General features: G+C 44.9%; 1 protein-coding gene across 3 annotated transcripts in view; it reads right to left on the bottom strand.

Moving 5' to 3' along the window:
- The window catches only part of disp1 (dispatched RND transporter family member 1), a 212,749-nt gene that overhangs the window by 115,835 nt on the left and 76,139 nt on the right, over positions 1-20,775 (bottom strand). Inside the window, exon 4 of one of the 3 annotated variants that reach the window (XM_033020663.1) lies at positions 2,468-2,608. The exons of the other annotated variants lie outside the window; for them this stretch is intronic. The gene's annotated coding sequence lies outside the window, so the exon portion shown is untranslated. The remainder of the gene's footprint in view (positions 1-2,467; positions 2,609-20,775) is intronic. 3 annotated transcript variants of the gene reach the window in all.

Here is a 20,775-nt window from a genome sequence, read left to right as displayed (position 1 = left end):
AGTACTCTAGTTGTGGCCTAACTGATATTTTATAAACTTGTAGCACAAGCCTCCCTATTCTCAAAGACACAAAGAGCTGGAGTAACTCAGCAGGTCAGGCAGCATTTCTGGAGAACATGATAGGTGACTTTCGGGACCCTTCTTCAGACTGGTGTGTGGGGGGGATTAGAATGCTGGGAGAGAAGTAAGGGCAGGACAAAACCTGGAAAGTGATAGGTGAAGATATATAGACATAAAAGGCTGGAGTAACTCAGCGGGTCAGGCAGCATCTCTGGAGAAAAGGAATAGGTGACGTTTTGAGTCGAAACCCTTCTTCAGACCTACATACCCATTCCTTTTCTCCAGAGGGACTGCCTGACCCACTGAGTTACTACAGCATTTTGTGTCCATTTTCAGTGCAAACCAGCATCTGCAGTGCGTTCCTGCACAAGTGATAGGTGGACGCAGGTGAGTGAGGATTTTTTGCTTGACAGATGGATGGACCAATGCCAGGGATGAAAAGACAACACGTGAGAGACAAGGAGATAAGGATTGAAGAGGTGTAAATTGTGAAGACATAGGAAGGAATATATGTTGAAGGGGCTAGTGGGGAGGGGGAAAGGGGAAAGGGGAGAATTGGCAAAAATCAGGTGGGGCACTGGGAGAGAGGGGAGAAAATGTGGTTGTAGTTAGTCTAACCCTGGATTTGCACCCATTTCTCCCATTCCCTCTCTGCCCTGAAGTGCTTTGGGGGTGACGAGAGGCACACAGAGCGACAGAGAGAGAGGCACATAGAGAACAGAGAGAGAGGCACATAGAGAACAGAGAGAGAGGCACATAGAGAACAGAGAGAGAGGCACACAGAGCGACAGAGAGAGAGGCACATAGAAAACAGAGAGAGAGGCACACAGAGAGGCACACAGCGAGAGGAAGCAACAAAGTTTAACTCGGACGGTCCTAGACACAATGCCAAAAGTGCCTGAGTGGAGTAATCAAGGAGATATTTACTGGCTTCAACAAGAGTCTGTTAACAACATAATCACGTATAAAACCGAAGAGAAGCAAAGCAGACCTGAATGTTAGCACATATTCCACTTACTTCAATCTGATCTAAAGTGCTTCAATTTATTTTGTATTAGATTATGATATGATGACATTTCCAGCATAGTGCACGTGTCTTCTGATTTAATAAAGCTCATTGGCTATTTCAGAGTAAAGCTGACGAGTTGTTATAGTACATGAAGCAATTGTCTTGTATATCAAACTGCAGAATTGTTATGCATAGACAGGATAACAGATGCCAGGCAGGCAGGAGAGTTACAAGAATATAACACATACATAGCAATTCTGATGAAGTGATTCATGAAGCAGAGTTTGTGCTTTATGCACAGTTGCGGACCAGCCATAGATTTATAGAAACACAAGGAACTGCAGATGCTGGTTAATTCCCCAAAGGTTCACAAAGTGCAGGAGTAGCTCAGTAGGTCAAGCAACATCTCTGGAGGACACACAGGCAACGCTTCTGATGAAGTGTCGGAAGAAACGTCTCGACTCAAAATGCCGCCAGAGATACTGGCTGGCACACTGAGCTACTCCAGCACTTTGTGTCCTTTTGTGTATTAACCCCAGCAGGACCAGTGTTGTTCGTCCTGCCACAGACACTGGAGGTTCAGACAGAGAATTGGGGACAAAATCTCAGCTGACCCTCCTGTGCTGCACCGAGGTTTCTTCACATTTTCTCCATCAACACAGGATTGATCATAATAAGGAGGTGCCGCACACAATGAGGGCAGGCATCCCGTGAAGCCTCTGCTGACTCTCCGGTCTTACTTAGTCTTACACTTGCCAACTCCCCACATTGCTCATCCTCAAGTATTGGTTAAGGTTAATGAGTCAGTTTCCACCATCTTTTCAGGAGATGTCTCAATTCCAACAAAACAATCTCATCTCCCAGTGGAGCCATTACACCAGTTGCCAGCAGGAATCATTCTTTCTATCCCATCTAACTAAAGCTCTCGTAACCTCGAAAACCTTGATAACGTCACCACTCCAGTTTAAAAGTGTTAACCTTTCCAGCACCTCATAATTGCTACCCCTGATCCATGGAAAAGTCTTGTTGGATCTCCTCAGTGCAAGAAGTCAAGAAAATAGGAGCAGGAGTTGGCCACTCAGCCCCGTCAATCAATACCATCACGGCTGATCTGCCACAGACCTCAACTCTTTTGTGCCAGTTCTACATTGCCCCAAGTCCCCAATCTTACACAAATGTAACTATCGTCACTTTAAAAGCTACCAATATTCTGGCCTCCAATATCCCCCAGGTTAGAGAACTCTAGTTTTACCATCCTCTGCGAGACCACCTTTAATCGGATTATTAGAATTTTCCTGGATGACGCCCAAAGATGTCCACACCACATCAGCCGAGGGCCACAGCAATGAGCATCATCTTGGTTGTGTAAAACTTCGTAATCCTTTTACTTCCCCTCACCTTATTGATGTGCTCTGATACCTAAGAGCATTTCTGGTTGTGGTCCCTAAGGTCTCTCCACAGGTGAGCCATTTGCAGAGTCTACATTAGGTCCTCTCTCATGCACATCTCTTCCCACTTGTCTAGAATGGACTTCATTTGCTATGGAAAAAAAAGACAAAGTGCTGGAGTGACTCAGCGGGTCGGGAAGCATCTCTGGCCAACATGGATAGGTAGCATGGACAACATGGTTTCAGTTCGGGACCCTCCTTCAGACTGAAGGTGTTTTTTTTTTGTAAACCAGCATCTGCAGTTCCTCGTTTCCTCATTTGCTATGGCTTTGCCCAAGGTTTTACACAGGTCTAATAGCCATGAATAAAAGGAATGCCTTAAATAAAGGGAACAAACATTCAAACAACTCCATGAATGACTTAGGATTTACATTGGTAAAATAAACTGCATACACGAGAATTTAAGAATTTCCAAATAGCCTACAAAAACAGTCAAGACTACACACGAAACTCTCACCTCCAACCGGTAATGCGATTGAACCAACAGATGAACAACATCAAAATAGCCAGGACAAACCAAAAGAAGCATTAACTTGACACACAGCTGAAATAGCCAGACGCTATAATCCATTCTCATCATCCCACAACAGGCAACTGCTTTAATGAATGTGAAACTAGAGCTCATATTAAATCCACTTTTTTATGTGCATAGCTTTCAAGCTCAAGTTTACAGTCATCTGCATGAGTATAGCGAGCTACAGGTACAATGAAAGGCTTACTTGCTGCAGCACCACAGGCGCTCAGATAAACATCTAAAAACAAATTACACGGAAAACCCTTTAAAAAAGACTGCAAATAAAGACATCAGTGCAAAAAGTTAAATAAAACAACAAGTCCATGGTGGTTCAAGTGGTGTTCGGGTGTTGAGATAGAATTAGTGTTGTTCAGGTTCGTTCAAGTTGTGGGAAAGCAGCGGTTCCTGATCCTGGTGGTGTGGGACCACGGGCCTCTGTACCTCCTGGCCGATGGTAGCAGCGAGAAGAGGGCACGGAGAGGATGGGGGGGGAGGGGGGGGGATTTTGAGGAGAGAAGCCGCCTTCCCGAGGTGTAGATGCTTTTGTTTTGGACCTCATGACCTCATCCTGGAGAGAAGGAATGGGTGACATTTCGGGTCGAGACCCTTCCAAGACCTTAAACGTCACCCATTCCTTCTCTCCAGATATGCTGCCTGTCCCGCTGAGTTACTCCAGCTTTTTGTGTTTAAACCAGCATCTTCAGTTCCTTCTTAAACTATATTCTACACTCTGTATCTTCCTCTTTGCTCCACCTATTGTAGTTGAGTTTAACTCATTGCATCTATGTGTGGTATATCAGATCTGATTGGATAGCATGTAAGATAGACAATAGACAATAGACAATAGGTGCAGGAGTAGGCCATTCGGCCCTTCGAGCCAGCACCGCCATTCAATGTGATCATGGCTGATCATCCCCAATCAGTACCCCGTTCCTGCCTTCTCCCCATATCCCCTGACTCCGCTATTTGTAAGAGCCCTATCTAGCTCTCTCTTGAAAGCATAAAGCTTTTCACTGTACCTCGGTACAGGTGACAATAATAAAACTAAAGTAGTGGGAAGAGCCAAGGGAAGGGATGGGCTGAATGGAGAATGGCTTTCTCCTCATGTCGTTAAATAAAAGAGAAGTAGTTAAATAAAAGAGAAACGCTGGCTGCAATATAAATGTGCAGCCTCCTTGTATGCACTGAGTATTACCACCTAGCCTCATGTAGGCGGTGGACAGGAGGACTGGGTCTGTGGCAAATTAATTCCGGGAAAAGGTCGAGAAGGACAGATTTTAGTTTGATTTAGAACAAAACTCCAACTACAGATTAAGAAAATAATTTGGAGAGCTGTGGGAAGCCTGCAAGCATGCGGGGCGCCTGCAAGCATGCGGGGCCAACAGGACAGCTTGTCAAGAAGCTGACACAGACACATTGTGCTGAATGATTCAACAAATGATGGTGTTCCCGCTGCCTACTGTGGCGAGAGGGCACTGATTCAGAAGGAGACAGCAGTGGAGACTGGAAACTTTACTTTAGACTTTAGAGATACAGCATGGAAACAGGCCCTTCGGCTCTCACCGACCAGTGACCATCCTATACACTAGCGCTATCCAACACACCAAGGACAATTTACAAATTTTACCAAAGCCAATTAACCTACAGATGTCTTTGAGATGTGGGGGGAAAATCAGAGCACCCAGAGAAAACCTGCTCGGTCACAGAGAGAACGTGCAAACTCCATACAGACAGCACCTGTAGTCAAGATCAAACATGGGTCTCTGGTGAAGTAAGGCACAACTCTACAGGGCCTGTCCCACCAGCATGCGACTCCATGCAGCTAGCATGACCTAACGTGGTCTCTTGAGCCGTACGGCCTCGCGGGGCCGGTCCCACTTCAATCGCCGGAGCCGTATGGAGTTGTGCGGAGCTGGTCCCGACATCGCGCGGGGCTCCGAAAAACTGACACTGTCCAAAAATTCTGCGTGGCCGGCAGCCGCATTGAGGCCGTACACAGCGCCTCGACGGGCGTACTCAGCGTCTCGAGGCCGTACGCGTCTCGACGCCGTACGCAGCGTCTTGACGGCATACGCCTAGCGCATGGCGTTGCGTGATGACGTAACCGCCCAACGCCGTGCGACGTCCAAATTCAGTCAGCCCGCCTCCTGCCCAGCTGATTGGCGAGTATGATGTCGGGACCAGCCCCGCACAACTCCAGACGGCTCTGCGCTTGGAAGTGGGACCGGCCCCGCAATGTCGTACGCCTCAAGCCACCACGTTTGGTCACGCTAGACGCATGTAATCGCATGCTGGTGGGACAGGCCCTTACCACTGTGCCACGCTGCTGCCCAATGCTGCCAAACAATCCCCACACAAACACTTCAGAAAGATTTATCCTCAATGAAGATAATGAGGAAGTGGTTAATGCAGGTACAGTAACATTTAAAAGACATTTGAACTGGTACATGATAGTTTAGGTTTTAGAACGATATGGTCCAATGGAACTAGTTTGGATAGGGCATCTTGTTTGGCATAGACATATTTGCAGTTCCGCATTGATTAGGGAGAAGAGCAGGCAGTAGGGCACTGGGCCGAAGGGCCTGTTTCCCTGCTGTATGACTCCGGTGCTACGGTGAGGATAGGGAAGTGGGACTGTGGCAAGTTTGCACAGCACTGGAGCTCTGACTGCTCAGACTGATGGATGATATCACCATTGGCAGGAGCCAGAGATTGCCTGGGAATGACACCTGGCACCAAAGGTGGGAAGTCCACATCACAGAGAAGGGGAAATCAGTGCGGACAGCTCCCTCCACGGTCAATGTGAGCGCTGATGCTTCCCTGCCGACACCAAAATCTGAGCTGGCATCACGTTATGAAAGCACTAATCAGATCAAACAGAGTTTTACTGAAAATGTCACAATTCCAACTTCCTCTATGTTATTTTTAAATAACTAATTAAACATTTTTTGAAGATCAGTCATGCGAGGAATGCAGCAGCCCATTTGCTTACATCTTCCATATAAAATCAGGAGTTACTCTATCCTGGCGACGAGAACTGAATATGACCCAGGACACAGAGGTAACCCTGGGGCTCCGAACTCCATGAGTCTGTTCAAAGATACACTATGGGCAGGATGCACGTCCTCGTGTCCCTCTACCCTCCCTGATCAACACAGATGTGCAAATATGGCAAATATGTCCAATTTCAATGTCACATCATTTCCTTCGAGACCCTCTAGACAAGATGTGACTGATTTAAGGAGAGAATTCTACAGATTAGAACGAGAAGCTGAAAACGTGTTAAAGCAATCAAAATTGAGATGCACACAGGGCCAGAAATGAGGGGATACAAAGACCTGTGAGGCAAAACATGGCATCAAGGCGGTTCCAGTTGTGGTCAATAACAACTGGGCAGGAGGAAGACAGGAGCAGAAGGAGGGCAGAGCTCATTTGTAAACGGTCAAGTCATACAGCACGGAAACAGTACCTTCAGCTCAACTTGCTCACGCCAACCAAGATATCCCACCTAGTCCCAACTGCCTGTGTTTGGTGCATAACTCTCTAAACCTTTCCTGTCTAAATGTCTTTTAAATGTTGTTGTAGTACCTGCCCCAACTACCTCCTCCGGCAGCTCCTTCCATATACTCACCACCCTCTGTGTGAAAAGTTCTCTTTGCACTAGCGTCTGTATTTGTTTGCACTCATGTAGAGTATGAAACAGTGTCCTGACCCAAAAGATCACCTATCCATGTTCTCCAGGGATACTGACTGGCCCGCTCCGTTACCCGCTCTCGAAAGCATCCAGGTTCTCTGGATGCTTTCAAGAGAGAGCTAGGTAGGGCTCTTAAAAATAGCGGAGTCAGGGGATATGGGGGGAAGGCAGGAACAGGGTACTGATTGGGGATGATCAGCCATGATCACATTGAATGGCAGTGCTAACTCGAAGGGCCAAATGGCCTACTCCTGCACCTATTGTCTATTGTTACTCCACCAACTTATAATAAGATTTGCTTTCACTCAATAGCATGCAACAAGGTTCCCTGTGGCTGTTACATTACTTAACTCTGTACCTCGGTGAATCAGAGCTAAGAGATTCTCAACAGGAAATCCCAGGAGAAATATCATCCAAAACAGTAATAAATGAAACAAATTTGGCACGCTTAAATCAACCTAAATTGCAAAGAACATTCTGCGATGGTGCTCTTCTGATGAATAACATTTTTCCTGACACAAACATTTTATCTTACATTCTATATTGTTCAGAACGAGCGCTTAGGATGTTTAATGTGATGTTTGAATTTGGATAGGAATGGTTTGGAATGGATAGGAAAGATTTAGAATGGTTAGGAGAGGTTCAGAGGGCTATGGGCCAAACGCAATGAGGTAGCACTAGAGCAGTTGATGCATCTTGATCAGAATGGATGTTGGACTGAAGGCCCCGTTTCCATGCTGAATGACTATGACTCAAACCCACATTTAGATAAATAGAAACAAAATGACAATCATTAGCAGGAAACACAAGAAACTGGAAGCTTGAGTAAAGCACAAGGTGCTGGAGGAACTCATTGGAAAAGGCAGCATCTGCGGAGGGGATGGACAGACGATTTATATCTCCTGCAGTTGCATGGAAAAGTGCCTGTGAGGGACATGTTTGGCAGGGAGATTTGAGCGAATCAAAGAGTTGCAGAGAGCGTGGTCTCTGCGGAAAGCGGAAAGGGACGGGGGATGGGAAGATGTGACTGGTGGTGGAATCACGTCAAAGGTAGCTGAATGGCCGGAGAATGATGTGTGGAGGTTGGTGGGGTGAAAGGTGAGCTTTCTACTCAAGTCTGAAGAAGGGTCCCAACCCAAAATGTCCTCTGAGCATTCCCTCCACAGATGCTGCCGTCTCAATTAGTTAATTAGCAATTAGTTATTTGTCCAATAATTAACTCTCAGCCTAACTGTGAACCCTGACAGTATGTACATGAACAGTTTTAGTAAAACACATAGGTTTAGGTTTATTATTGTCACATGTAATGAAGTACAGTGAAAAGCTTTGTTTTACATTCTATCCAAACGGATCAGATATACCTTACATAGAATAGTGAGTCAGAAGAAGGGTCTCGACCCGAAACGTCGCCTATTTCCTTCACTCCATAGATACTGCCTCACCCGCTGAGATTCTCCAGCATTTTTGTCTACCTTCGATTTTTCCAGCATCTGCAGTTCCTTCTTAAACTTAACCACACACAGAAGCAATCAGTTCAACAGCAAGTACAAAGGGGGGAAGATACAGAATGCAGAATATAATTCTCAGCATTGAGGCACAGTGCAGTGCATCAGTTCCTCAGCTGATTTTCTGTCCTTCGATTTATATTATCGATCATAATTTACTCGGATAGCGCCTCAGATAGGGCATTAATTATAAGGTTGGGCAAACTTGGATTGTTTTCTCTGGAATGTCAGAGGCAGAGGGGATAACCTGATCGAACTATATAAAATGATGAGGCATAGAGTGGGTAGATAGTCAGGGTCTTTATCCCAGGGTGGAAATGTTAAATATTAGGGGAAATGTGTGAGTATTTTTTGTTTCTTTACAGATTGTTAGGTGCATGGAAGACACAACCAGGAGAGGTGGGAGAAGCAGATGGGATAACAATATTTAAGAGGCATTTTTCAAGGCCCATGACCAGGTAGGGAGAAGAGGGATCTGGACCAGGTGCAGGGAGATGGATTAATTTAGATTGGCATCATGGCAATCATGACAGACATGGTGACCCACGGGGCCTGTCATGTGCTTTACTGTTCTATGTTCTGCGAAACTTGCTTGAAATTTATAAAAATACCATGCAGTATCTTAAAAAGTGAAGCAAAAATATTTTGAGGTATTACTGCAAATAATATTCAATGGTCTGGTAAATATATTAATTTGATACCAAAGTCCAAGCGTTATTGTACTTCTCCGCGTTAAATGGCATTTCCATGTAGAATGCAGCATGTTTTGTGGACGCAGCCCAGACCATCATGCAAACTCCCTTCCATTGACTCCATTTATACGTCACGCTGCCGCGGCAAGGCCATCAACATAATCAAGGATGAGTCTCACCCCGGACACTCACTCTTCTCCCCTCTCCCATCAGGCAAGCGTGAAAACACACACCTCAAGATTCAGCGACAGTTTCTTCCCAACTGTTGAACCATCCTACCATCAACTAAAGTGGTCTGAGCTACCATCTACCTCACTGGAGACCCTCGGACTATCTTTAATCTGACTTTTTGGACAATATCTTGCACTAAACGTTATTCCCTTTATTATGTATCTGTACACTGTGGATGGCTCAGTTGGCATCATATATGGTCTCTCCGCTAACTGGTTGGCACGCAACAAAAGCATTTCACTGCACCTCGGTACACGTGACAATAAACGACACTAAACTAAATGCATATCTATGTAGACTGCAGTATTTTTTCCCTTACATTTGAGTACGAAAAGCACGAGTGGTTTGTATGGAGAAATGAAAACTATCTGTAAGGGGAGTGGGAAAATTGCCAATGGTGCAAGTTCACTTTGTCTAACAGGACAGTGGCGTATGTACTTGAAGGAGGTGCATTGTCGAGGTTGCTTTGCTCAGCCCTGTGGCCAAATCAAAGCAAGAAATGTAGGAGCGCCTATTTTGTTACCGAGAGAAACCACATTACTGCTGCGTCCGTGTTCGAGAACTAATAACGACAAAATGTTATTCAACTTTCAATAAATATTCATGTATTTGGATCGCTCAGATCTAATCTTTTATAGAGCTCTTTTCTCTTTGGGGGCAGTCATTAATTTTTAATTAAAACTGAACCATACAAGCAGCAAAAAAAAAGTTTACTCTTGCTTTTAGAATCTCAGTACTCTGCACTAGGTTTTCAGTTTATCTGCGTTCAGCATGGAAATACATAACATCCAAATCTCTTATGCAGATTGGACTTTACTTAGCTCTAGTTCATAGTTAATCAGTGAGAGATGTAAAGACTGAGGCAACTAAACATCTCCAGGAGATAAAGGAGGGGGGGGGGGGGGGGTGGGTGTAGAGGACACACAGAAAGTGGGGGGCATCAATGACGAGACTGATTAGTGACCAGAGGGTTTAATGGCTGCAGCAATGCATCAAAGGCGGGCACATCAGCTAATGTGAGCAGCAGCACTGCTTTTCTGCTCTTGATAGCCTACTGTTTCCCAATCTCCTGGTGCATTCTCACTCAACAAAACCCCCTGCCTAATGGTCCACGCTATAACATTGGCTTGCTCGCCACCGACCTTGGTGAGGAGTTCACCATGTAGCATGTCCCCACTTTCTCCACAAAAGCATCTGTAGGCACAGCCATTTGAAAGGCTACTATAAGATAGTGTGTTTTAGGATCCGATCTTTACTCATTATTGAACCATGGGCAAGTATCATAGAGTCATAGTATCACGGAGTAATACCGCATGGAAACAGGCCCTTAGGCTCAACTCATCCAAGATGCCCCATCTATGCGAGTCCCATTTGCCCACATTTGGCCCATAAACCTATCCATGTACCTGATGCATTCAGCAAACTGAAATTCTAATCAGTATTTTATTTCTCCATCCTCCCGATTCCTCACACCAATCTTGATCTAGTGCAAGCGTGCCTAATGATGCTACGTGACCAACTGAACGCTTCCACCATTTGAGGAAAAAGAACAAAGAGCTGGAGGAATTTTTGTTTTGCTCAAGATTCCAGCATCTGCAGTCTCTTGTCCCTCTCATTTCCACCATTTTGTGTTTGTCTCAGACAACCAGTGCCTCAGCTTCCACTCGGACCCATTAGTAAATGGGTGCATTTGGCAATGAGTGGGCTCTCTTTTAAATGAAAAAAATGTCTATTGTCATGTCACCACACAGCCACATGAATATCCTTTAAAAAAGTAAATGTGGATGCTAGTTGATGACATGTGCTTGCTCCTTCATTCAACTGGTGTCAGGATTCTTTTTGTCTCCTTTTCACCTCTAGCCTCTGTTACCATCTCCACCAATCTGCCAATCAACCCCCTTGCTATATTTAAGAGGGAGTTAGATGTGGCCCTTGTGGCTAAAGGGGTCAGGGGGTATGGAGAGAAGGCAGGTACAGGGTACCGAGTTGGATGATCAGCCATGATCATATTGAATGGCGGTGCAGGCTCGAAGGGCCGAATGGCCTACTCCTGCACCTATTTTCTATGATTCTATGATTAGTACCCACCTTTCATTTACCAGGCCTTGCCCCATCCCTACCCCTTTTCCAATTCCCCCCCCCCCCCCCTCCATCAGTCTGAAGAAGGATCCTGGGCAGAAACGTCACCTGTCCATTCTTTCCTCAGCTTGACCCACTGAGCTTCTCCAGTCACTCCCTCTTCTCCACTCTCCCATCAGGCAAGAGGTACAGCGTGAAAACGCATACCTCCACATTCATAGAAACATAGAAAATAGGTGCAGGAGGAGGCCATTCGGCCCTTCGAGCCAGCACCGTCATTCATTATGATCATGGCTGACCGTCCCCTATCAATAACCCGTGCCTGCCTTCTCCCCATATCCCTTGACTCCACTAGCCCCTAGAGCTCTATCTAACTCTCTCTTAAATCCATCCAGTGACTTGGCCTCCACTGCCTTCTGTGGCAGGGAATTCCATAAATTCACAACTCTCTGGGTGAAAACGTTTTTTCTCACCTCAGTCTCAAATGACCTCCCCTTTATTCTAAGACTGTGGCCCCTGGTTCTGGACTCGCCCAACATTGGGAACATTTTTCCTGCATCTAGCTTGTCCAGTCCTTTTATAATTTTATATGTTTCTATAAGATCCCCCTCATCCTTCTAAACTCCAGTGAATACAAGCCTAGTCTTTTCAATCTTTCCTCATATGACAGTCCCGCCATCCCAGGGATCAATTTCGTGACCCTACGCTGCACTGCCTCAATCACAAGGATGTCCTTCCTCAAATTAGGAGACCAAAACTGCACACAATACTCCAGATGTGGACCCACCAGAGCCCTATACAACTGCAGAAGAACCTCTTTCCTCCTACACTGAAATCCTCGTGTTATGAAGGTCAACATTCCATTAGCTTTCTTCACTGCCTGCTGTACCTGTAAGCCAGCTTTCAGTGACCGGTGTAAAAGGACGCCCAGGTCTCGCTGCATCTCCCCCTTACCTAACCTAACCCCATTGAGATAATAATCTGCCCCCTTGTTTTTGCCGCCAAAGTGGATAACCTCACATTTATCTATATTATACTGCATCTGCCACGCATCTGCCAACTCAACCCGTCCAGGTCACACTGCAACCTCCTAACATCCTCTTCACAGTTCACACTGCCACCCAGCTTTGTGTCATCCGCAAACTTGCTAGTGTTGATCCTAATTCCCTCTTCCAAATCATTAACAGGGACAGTTTGTTCCCAGCTGTTTTCAGGCACTTGAACTGTCCTCTCAGAGTGACCCTGACTTACCATCTACCTCATTGGAGATGTTCACACTATCTTTATTGGACGTTATCTCCTTTGTCCTATATCTGTACACTGTGGACGGCTTGATTGTAATCCCGTACTTTTGCTGAACAGATAGCACACAACAGAAAAAAAAGCTTTTCACTGTACCTCAGTACATATAACAATGGCATCTCTTTCCATTGTTATGCAGATGATACCCAACTTTATTTGCCGCTGAGGAAGGAAGACGCCTTTTCTGTAAAATCACTTCTGTCTTGTCTTGAGGACATTAAGTCCTGGATGGCCCTAAACTTTCTAGGATTTAATGAAAAGAAGACAGAGGTGATTTTATTTGATCCCAATGGCTGCCGTGAACCTCCATTTGTTGATTTAGGTCCATTGTCACGGTATGTGAAGCCGACAGTTTTGAACCTGGGTTTTAGGATGGACAGTGACTTTAAGTTAGATCACCAAATAGGCGCGGTGGTTAAGTCCAGCTTCTTTCACTTAAGGAAGCTGGCAAAGGTGAAGCCCATTCTCGAGCGGCAGCATTTTGAAACAGTAATCCATGCCTTTATTACATCTAGGCTGGATTACTGTAACGCACTCTATTTTGGAGTTGCTCGTTCTTCACTGGCTCGTCTCCAGTTGGTTCAGAATGCTGCTGCTCGCCTTTTAACTGGAACTCGAAAGAGGGAGCACATAACACCAATTCTGGCCTCCCTCCACTGGCTCCCGGTGCACTCTCGAGTTCATTTTAAAATTCTGTTATTTGTTTTTAAATCTCTGATGGGCTCGCCCCGCCTTACCTCTCTGAACTGCTCCACCCATACGCTCCTGCCCGGTCCCTCAGGTCAGCTGATCAGCTGCTCCTGGAGGTACCGAGGTCTAAGCGGAAGCTCAGAGGGGATAGAGCCTTCTCTGTTGCTGCTCCGGCACTCTGGAACGCTCTGCCGTTGCACGTCAGACAGGCCCCCTCACTGTCCATCTTCAAAGCCAGTGTTAAAACACATTTATACTCCCTGGCTTTTGACCATGCATGAGACTTTGCTCCTGTTTTTAATATTTCTTTATTTTGAATATCTTTACTTACTCCATCTTTTAATTGTTATTATTGGTGTGTATTAACTTTTTTGTCAATGATTAGTGATGTACAGCACTTTGTTGCAACTATGATTGTTTTTAAAGTGCTCTATAAATAAAATTATTATAATTATTATTATTATAATAAACTAAACTACTTTGTGTTTTGCTCAAGATTCCAGCAACTGCAGTTTCTGTGTCTCAATCTTTTCTAACCATTAGTAATTGTTCATGTGTTTCAAAAGAGCAGACTTCACAGCACAAATCTCCTCAGTGGTATGACTGACTCGCTCTATAAAAGCTGTGTGGATGAACATTGCACAGAATCTCTACAGCTGCTGGGATAATGCATCAGGAACCTCGGTTAGGATTCAGTGTAATTTGTTCAAATGCCACCCAGCAACAGAGTCCCAAGATTAATGATGCTGGGTGTACGGGAGCTTTATTAAAATGATCCCGATGTCCTGTTAGTGCTCAAAGCCACTAAAGCCGATTACTCACTACTCCTCATAGCTCGCGAAGAGATTCATTAGGATGGTCAGCTATAGCCGCACAGCAACTCATTTCCACAACTGAGACAGCAACATAGTTAGAGTTACACCAAGCCAGACTGGTATCTCACTGGTACATTATTCAGACTGAGCCATCAAGACTGAGATCTGGATGAAGACACTAAAATGCCCATGTCCCACTTAGGAAACCTGAATGGAAACCGCTGGAGACTGTGCCCCACCCAAGGTTTCCGTGTGGTTCCTGGAGGTTTTTGTCAGTCTCCCTACCTGCTTCCACTACCTGCAACCTCCGGCAACCACCTGCAACCTCCAGGAACCGCACGGAAACCTTGGGTGGGGCGCAAAGTCTCCAGAGGCTTCCGTTCAGGTTTCCTAAGTGGGACAGGGGCATAACCAAGCAGATTGCCTGAACACACCAGAGCCCTCACCCAACAGGTAAACAACTCGCCCTTTAACGGGAAACTGAGGCAACTAGTGTGGAGCCACTTAAGAGGAAGTTAATCATCCAAGATGAAAGAGGAGCAATAAAGTTATGTTGACACGGTTAACTTAATCGGTGCATAAATAGTTGGAGCACCAGCAAATACGAGGTGGTTAATTGACCTACGTCCACGTATCTCAATCTTTAGCAGGAAGGATGTGGAGGCTTTGGAAAAGATGCAGAGGATCCTGGATGCCTGGATTAGACGCAAACTAACAACATTAAAAGATATTTGGACAGGTACATGGATAGGAAAGGTTTCAAGGGATACGAGTCAAATGTGGGCATGTGAGACTAGTGCAGATGGGCATCCTGGTTGGCAAGAGCAAGTTGGGCCAAAGGGCCAGTTTCCGTGATGTATGACTCTACGATCCTATCTCTGCTGTATTTACCAGTGTTCTGAAGGTAACAAGGGGATCTCATCGAAACATGACATTCTGAATGTATGCAGGGAGGATATCTCTCTCTCTCATGATAGGGAGAGGTCTAACCGATTGGATAAAATCTCAGGATGCAGGGCAAAAGATTTAACCCTGAGACCTGGGCAAATTCATCAGACCGAGGGTGGGGAACCTGTGACTGCTCAACAGACGGAAGGCAAGTGGCTGAATACATTTTAATCGAGTTTCCCGACATTATGTACTGTAAAGGTATGGAGAAAGTGTGAGGAATACAGTATTGAAATCCAGCCGTGGTTTCATGAATGGGAAACATCTACTCCTGCCTTCATTTCTCCTTTCAGCAATTCAAAAACTGCTTTTTGAAATTGCTCTCTGCATTTACATTTTCAGGTTTCGTGCAGTTTTCCCACGGCTTTGATATTTTTGGGTGCAAAAGAAGGTTGGAGCATTTTTCATTTGTCGGGTTGCATTATGTAAGATATTTTGTGGACAAGGGCAGGATGAGGAATGGATGATGTGACATCTGCTTTTGGATTTGCATTCTGTCACACTAAAGACAGACAAAAATGCACAGCATTCATCATCAAAATTCTGCAAGAAATAGTGTTTGTACAAATTTCACAAAATTAAAATTTCAACTGGCTGAGCTGAAAAGCTGCAGACCACAAGTTTGAATCAATGCACACTCTCTGAAAATCCATTTTCAGTCTGAACTGTGGTCACTAGTTACAATAAATGCAATCAAACACCACTTCTAAAATTAGATCTATCAATGCACCGCAAGGGTTTTCATCAATATCCCGTTCCCTGCACTGCAGGTCAATCTAATGATGCATGAACCATCCCTTTATTTAGCATTACGATGGAGGAAGGTATGCTGCCTCAGCAGTGATACAAATCAACTACCAACGATAGACAGCACTGTTCCTTTCCACAAAACTTTACATAACATCGTTAACGAGGTGTATTGGTAACTGAAAAGATCTCAGTCTTTACAATGCAAGGTATTTATTCAGCCACTGAGCAAGCAACTGCTAAATGAGTTCCAGGACTGAAGCGGAAATCCACGGTCAGGTGCCTTGGGCAAAAACAGATGTCTTATTCGGCGGAAATAAATATAAATATCATATTACCTTGCCACCACAGCAATCTGATGCAGAATGCATTTCAATGCCCAGGCATCACCGTTAACATTGCTCCAGCAATAATGAATTCTTCTATCATCTTTCCAAATGCCATACAATTTGTCGGTACAAAAGCTATCATCCCCTCTGTAATTTGTGACTCCTCTACTGTGCCGGCCTTCCGCAAGTTCCTTGTACAACCACCCACCTATGCATGATCCAAGGTAAACTATTCAACTAATGGCTACTCATAACAACATGCAATGCCCACAGGGGGCTGAAACATCCTGCTCCAGCCCACTAGCTGCCCAAAGAGCCTTGATTCACTGGAATGCACTTACCATCACAACCGGTCCACGGCAGGCACCGTCTCCCTGGCCCTACACTCATCTCTGGAACCTCTGGATAACAAGGACACTCAAGTCTGAGACCAATTCATTGACGATAACCCTGCCCTCAACACCATAATCCCAACCAAACTCATCTTCAATCAAAAACACAAAGTGCTGGAGTAATTCAACGGGTCTGGCAGCATCTCTGGAGAACATGGATAGGTGACGTTTCAGATCATGTTCATAAGTTACAGGAGCGGAATTAGGCCATTCGGCCCATCAAGCCCACTCTGCCATTCAATCGTGGCTGATCTATCTTTCCCTTCAAACCACATTTTTCCTGCCTTCTCCCTATAACATACTAATCAAGAATCTGTCAATCTCCACCTTAAAAATATTTATTGACGGCCTCCACATCCTTCTGGGTTGGGACTCCTCTTTAGACTGATTGTGAGGGATGGGGAGGGAAGAAAGCTGGAAGAGAGGTGGGGCAGGACAAAGATTGATACAGGTGAGGAGGGGCAAGATAGGCAGATGTTGGACAAAGTCTAGAGATGAAAAGGCAGATGAAACAAGAAGATTGAAGAGTTGGAGAGGATTGACTTGCCCAGTGAAGGACTAAAGAGCCTTGTATAGTATGATTTGACTGGGTAGCATGCCGAACAAAAATCCTCACTGTATCTCTGTACACATCGCAATAATAAACCAATACCAATATAATGAGCTGGCAATAATAAGCAGCAACTGGGGATCTTTTCCTTTCTTGCCTCAGCAGAATCTATTGCAACAAAAACAGAAACATTGGGCAAGTCAGGCAACATCTGTTGAGGGATAAAAATAATCAATTTGAGGTATTTTATGCTTGCTTACTGCCAATGTGGTTGAGATTAACTAAACTAACTCAAGTTGTAATCATAATTGGGACTATCTTGTTTGTATGGTCCAGGTACATTATTGACAGCGATCAGTAAAATATTGATTAGGAGCACTTTTTACAACTGTCGATCAATTCCGCTTTTTCAATCTTCTGGCAAAAATAAGCAGTTTCAGATTAAGTAGAGTTGCCGCCTTACAGCGCCGGAAACACGGGTTCGATCCTGACTACCAGTGCTGTCTGTAAGGAGTTTGTACGTTCACCCTGTGACCGTAAGGGTTTTCTCCGGGTGCTCACCCGGTTTCCTACCACATTCCAAAGACGTCCATGTTTGTAGGTTATTTGGCTTCTGTAAATTGCCAAATTACCCCAAGTGTAGCACAGAACTCGTGTGAACGGGTGATCGCTGGTTGGCGCGGACCCAATGAGCCAAAGGGCCCGTTTCCATGCTGTATCTCTAAACTAAACTAAGTCATTTGGGATGTTAGTCAGAGAGATACTCCAACTGACCACCTGAGATCTACACAAAAATACCTCAATATATCAATTGGACCCAAACTACTCGCAGTATTTTGTCAACCAATGATCAGTCCATGCTCTTCAAGTAGCCTTTAGAAGATTGAGGGGGGGATCTTATAGAAACTTACAAAATTCTTAAGGTGTTGGACAGGCTATATGCAAGAAGATTGTTCCCGGTGTTGGGGAAGTCCAGAACAAGGGGTCACAGTTTAAGAATAAGGGCAAAGTCATTTAGGACCGAGATGAGAAAAACATTTTTCACACAGAGAGCGGTGAATCTGTGGAATTCTCTGCCACAGAAGGTAGTTGAGGCCAGTTCATTGGCTATATTTAAGAGGGAGTTAGATGTGGCCCTTGTGGCTAAAGGGATCAGGGGGTATGGAGAGAAGGCAGGTACAGGATACTGAGTTGGATGATCAGCCATGATCATATTGAATGGCGGTGCAGGCTCGAAGGGCCGAAGGTCCTGCTCCTGCACCTATTTTCTATGTTTCTATGTAAGTAGCCGTGATATGGTTATTAATGCGAGGTGATGGGGCTGGAAGGTAATGGTTATACAAGATCAGTCTTACTAAAGAATTACTAAATATGCAATTAAGGTCTCCTCCTGAGGACAATGTCCAAGTTATATAACCTTACTAAGTGCAAACTAACCATTCCTTTGAGTCTTAAACACAGGTAAACCACTTAAATTGCTATTCCTCAGAAATCCGATCCATACACTGTTGGGGCTTCCTATGTGAATACCACTCCCTTAAGCTCACAACACAACATTGCAAATAACATTTGCAAAATATTGCACAAAACTTGTCCGAAGCATGTGCACTGAGTGTTTCTGGAAATAAATTAATTTCATGGCTCTAAAATTACTCTGCAAGATATTGAACTCTTTGGTGCAATGTTTTGTTTTTGTTCTGTAACGACACAGCAGTGTGCATTTTTTACCTCAGTAACGTAACTGATGTTTAATGCATTGTTAGAATTATTCTTCCCACTGATTACCATAGCTTTGATTCACCAAACCCATCTTCAGAGACCCGAGATGTTCAGCTAATTACAGATGAGGGACATTATTGGACTCGCCTTAGTTTATCAGACATTTCTCCCGATGGACAGACTTGGGATTGTTTTCTCTGGAATGATAGAGGTTACAGGGTGAGCCGATAGAAGTATATAAAATTGTGAGAGGCACAGCTGGGGTTGACAGTCAGAATCTTTTCCCCCCCAAGATGGAAAAAATCAAATCCTAGAGGGCATAGCTTTAAGACGAGAGGGGCAAAGTTAAAAGGAGCTGTGCGGGGCCAGTTTTATTTTTTACACAGAGGGTGGCGAGTGCCTGGAATGCTCTGGCAGGGCTGGTGGTTGAAACATACTTTAATGGCATTTAAAATACTTTTGGATAGGCAGTGAATGGAGGGATATGCAGGGAGATGTGATGGTCTTGGCACCAAGTCCAGCACAGACATTGTGGGCCAAAGGGCCTGTTCTTGAGCTGTAATGGTCAATGTTTTTTGTAGCGTTCAACATATTGCTAATGGAGTTCAAAAAGAGGATTGTGTTGAACACAACCAGCAAGAGAGCAGCTGCGTTAAATAGTCTCTTCAAGCTGCAAAAAACTTCGACCATTAAAGGGATTCACTGTTGTTACTCTGCTTGGAAAATCCATTCCATGATTTGCTATACACAGTTGTTTTATTGCAGATTGCCATTCAGAAAGTCAAACTCGCCATTTCATTTAGTGTGTTTGAGTTGATTGACATATCTCCATCAGTCTGCAGAAGGGTCCCGACCGGAAACGTTGCTTGTCCATTCCCTCCACAGATGCTGCCTGACCCACTGAGTTCCTCCAGCACTTTCTCTGCACCGTAGTCGACACTGTAGTCAGGAAGCTTCACGTCAGTTCAGTGTGAGGAAAAACTGCTTCGGCAGGAGGTTGAAAACTTAGATTCCATTCCCGAGAATCAGACATCAAATCTCCTCATCTCTATCACAGATGGCACCTTGCTGATAAACCACTCTTTCCGCTATAATGGTCCCAAAGCAATATTTAGAAAACTCTGACAAAACTCACAATGTGCTCATTCAAACAAATTTTGGAAAGAGGTGACAGAATAAATCTAACATGGGATAGACACAAAGTGCTGAAGTAATTCAGTGGGCCAGGCAGCAACTCTGGAGAAAAAGGATTGGTGAATTTTCAGGTTGGGATCTTTCTTCAGACTGAAAGTTGTGGGTTGGGGAGGGCGAAAAGCTGGAGGCGAGAAAAGATCAGGACTGGCCACAAATGATCTCAGGCAGGGTGGTGTCCTGGCAAGCCCATTGTTGGTTAGGGAAGATGTGAGCTCAAAAGAAAGAATGTGGTGAACTGTGGAACTGGTTAACGGACTAGGGCGGAGAAAATGGGCAATGGGGTAGGCGATGGGCGTGTTAGTAGAAGTTCCTTAAAATTAGCGAATTCAACGTTCATACCGCTGGGTTGTAAGCTACCCAAGTGGAATAGGTCCTGCCACCAGAGCCAAGAGGCACAGCTTGCTTCACTTCCCTCAGTCTGAGTTCCAATGGGCACTGACCAACTTATGATTTCTGCCACGTGGATTAATCTCTCCTGTCAGTGCCTGTGTACCCCGTATCCAAGAGTTGAAAAACAGAATATTAAGATAACATTTCTTTCCTTCTTTGTGTCGCATTCACCCAAAAGTCTGCAGAGAAGGACTGGGGACCAATCCAGCACCCTCTCCAGATTACATTGGAAACTGTGATACGACAGATAAGAGGGACGCATATTGCTGGAGTAACTCAGCGGGACGGGCAGCATTTCTGGAGTAAAGGAATAGGTGACATTTTAGATCAAGACCCTTCTTCAGACTGAGGAAGGATACAACAGATAATGCTGGAAATACGTAGCAGGTCTGGCAGCATCCATAGTGAAACAGGGTCAAGTTTCCGGTCAATGGTCCTTTGAGCTATCCTGTATCTGCACCATTTTG

The sequence above is a fragment of the Amblyraja radiata genome, chromosome 5 (genome assembly GCF_010909765.2).
Source record: "Amblyraja radiata isolate CabotCenter1 chromosome 5, sAmbRad1.1.pri, whole genome shotgun sequence".
In the NCBI taxonomy this organism is placed as follows: domain Eukaryota; kingdom Metazoa; phylum Chordata; class Chondrichthyes; order Rajiformes; family Rajidae; genus Amblyraja; species Amblyraja radiata.
Note: the sequence above shows the minus strand (reverse complement) of the source record. Positions and strands in the feature narration are given on the sequence as shown.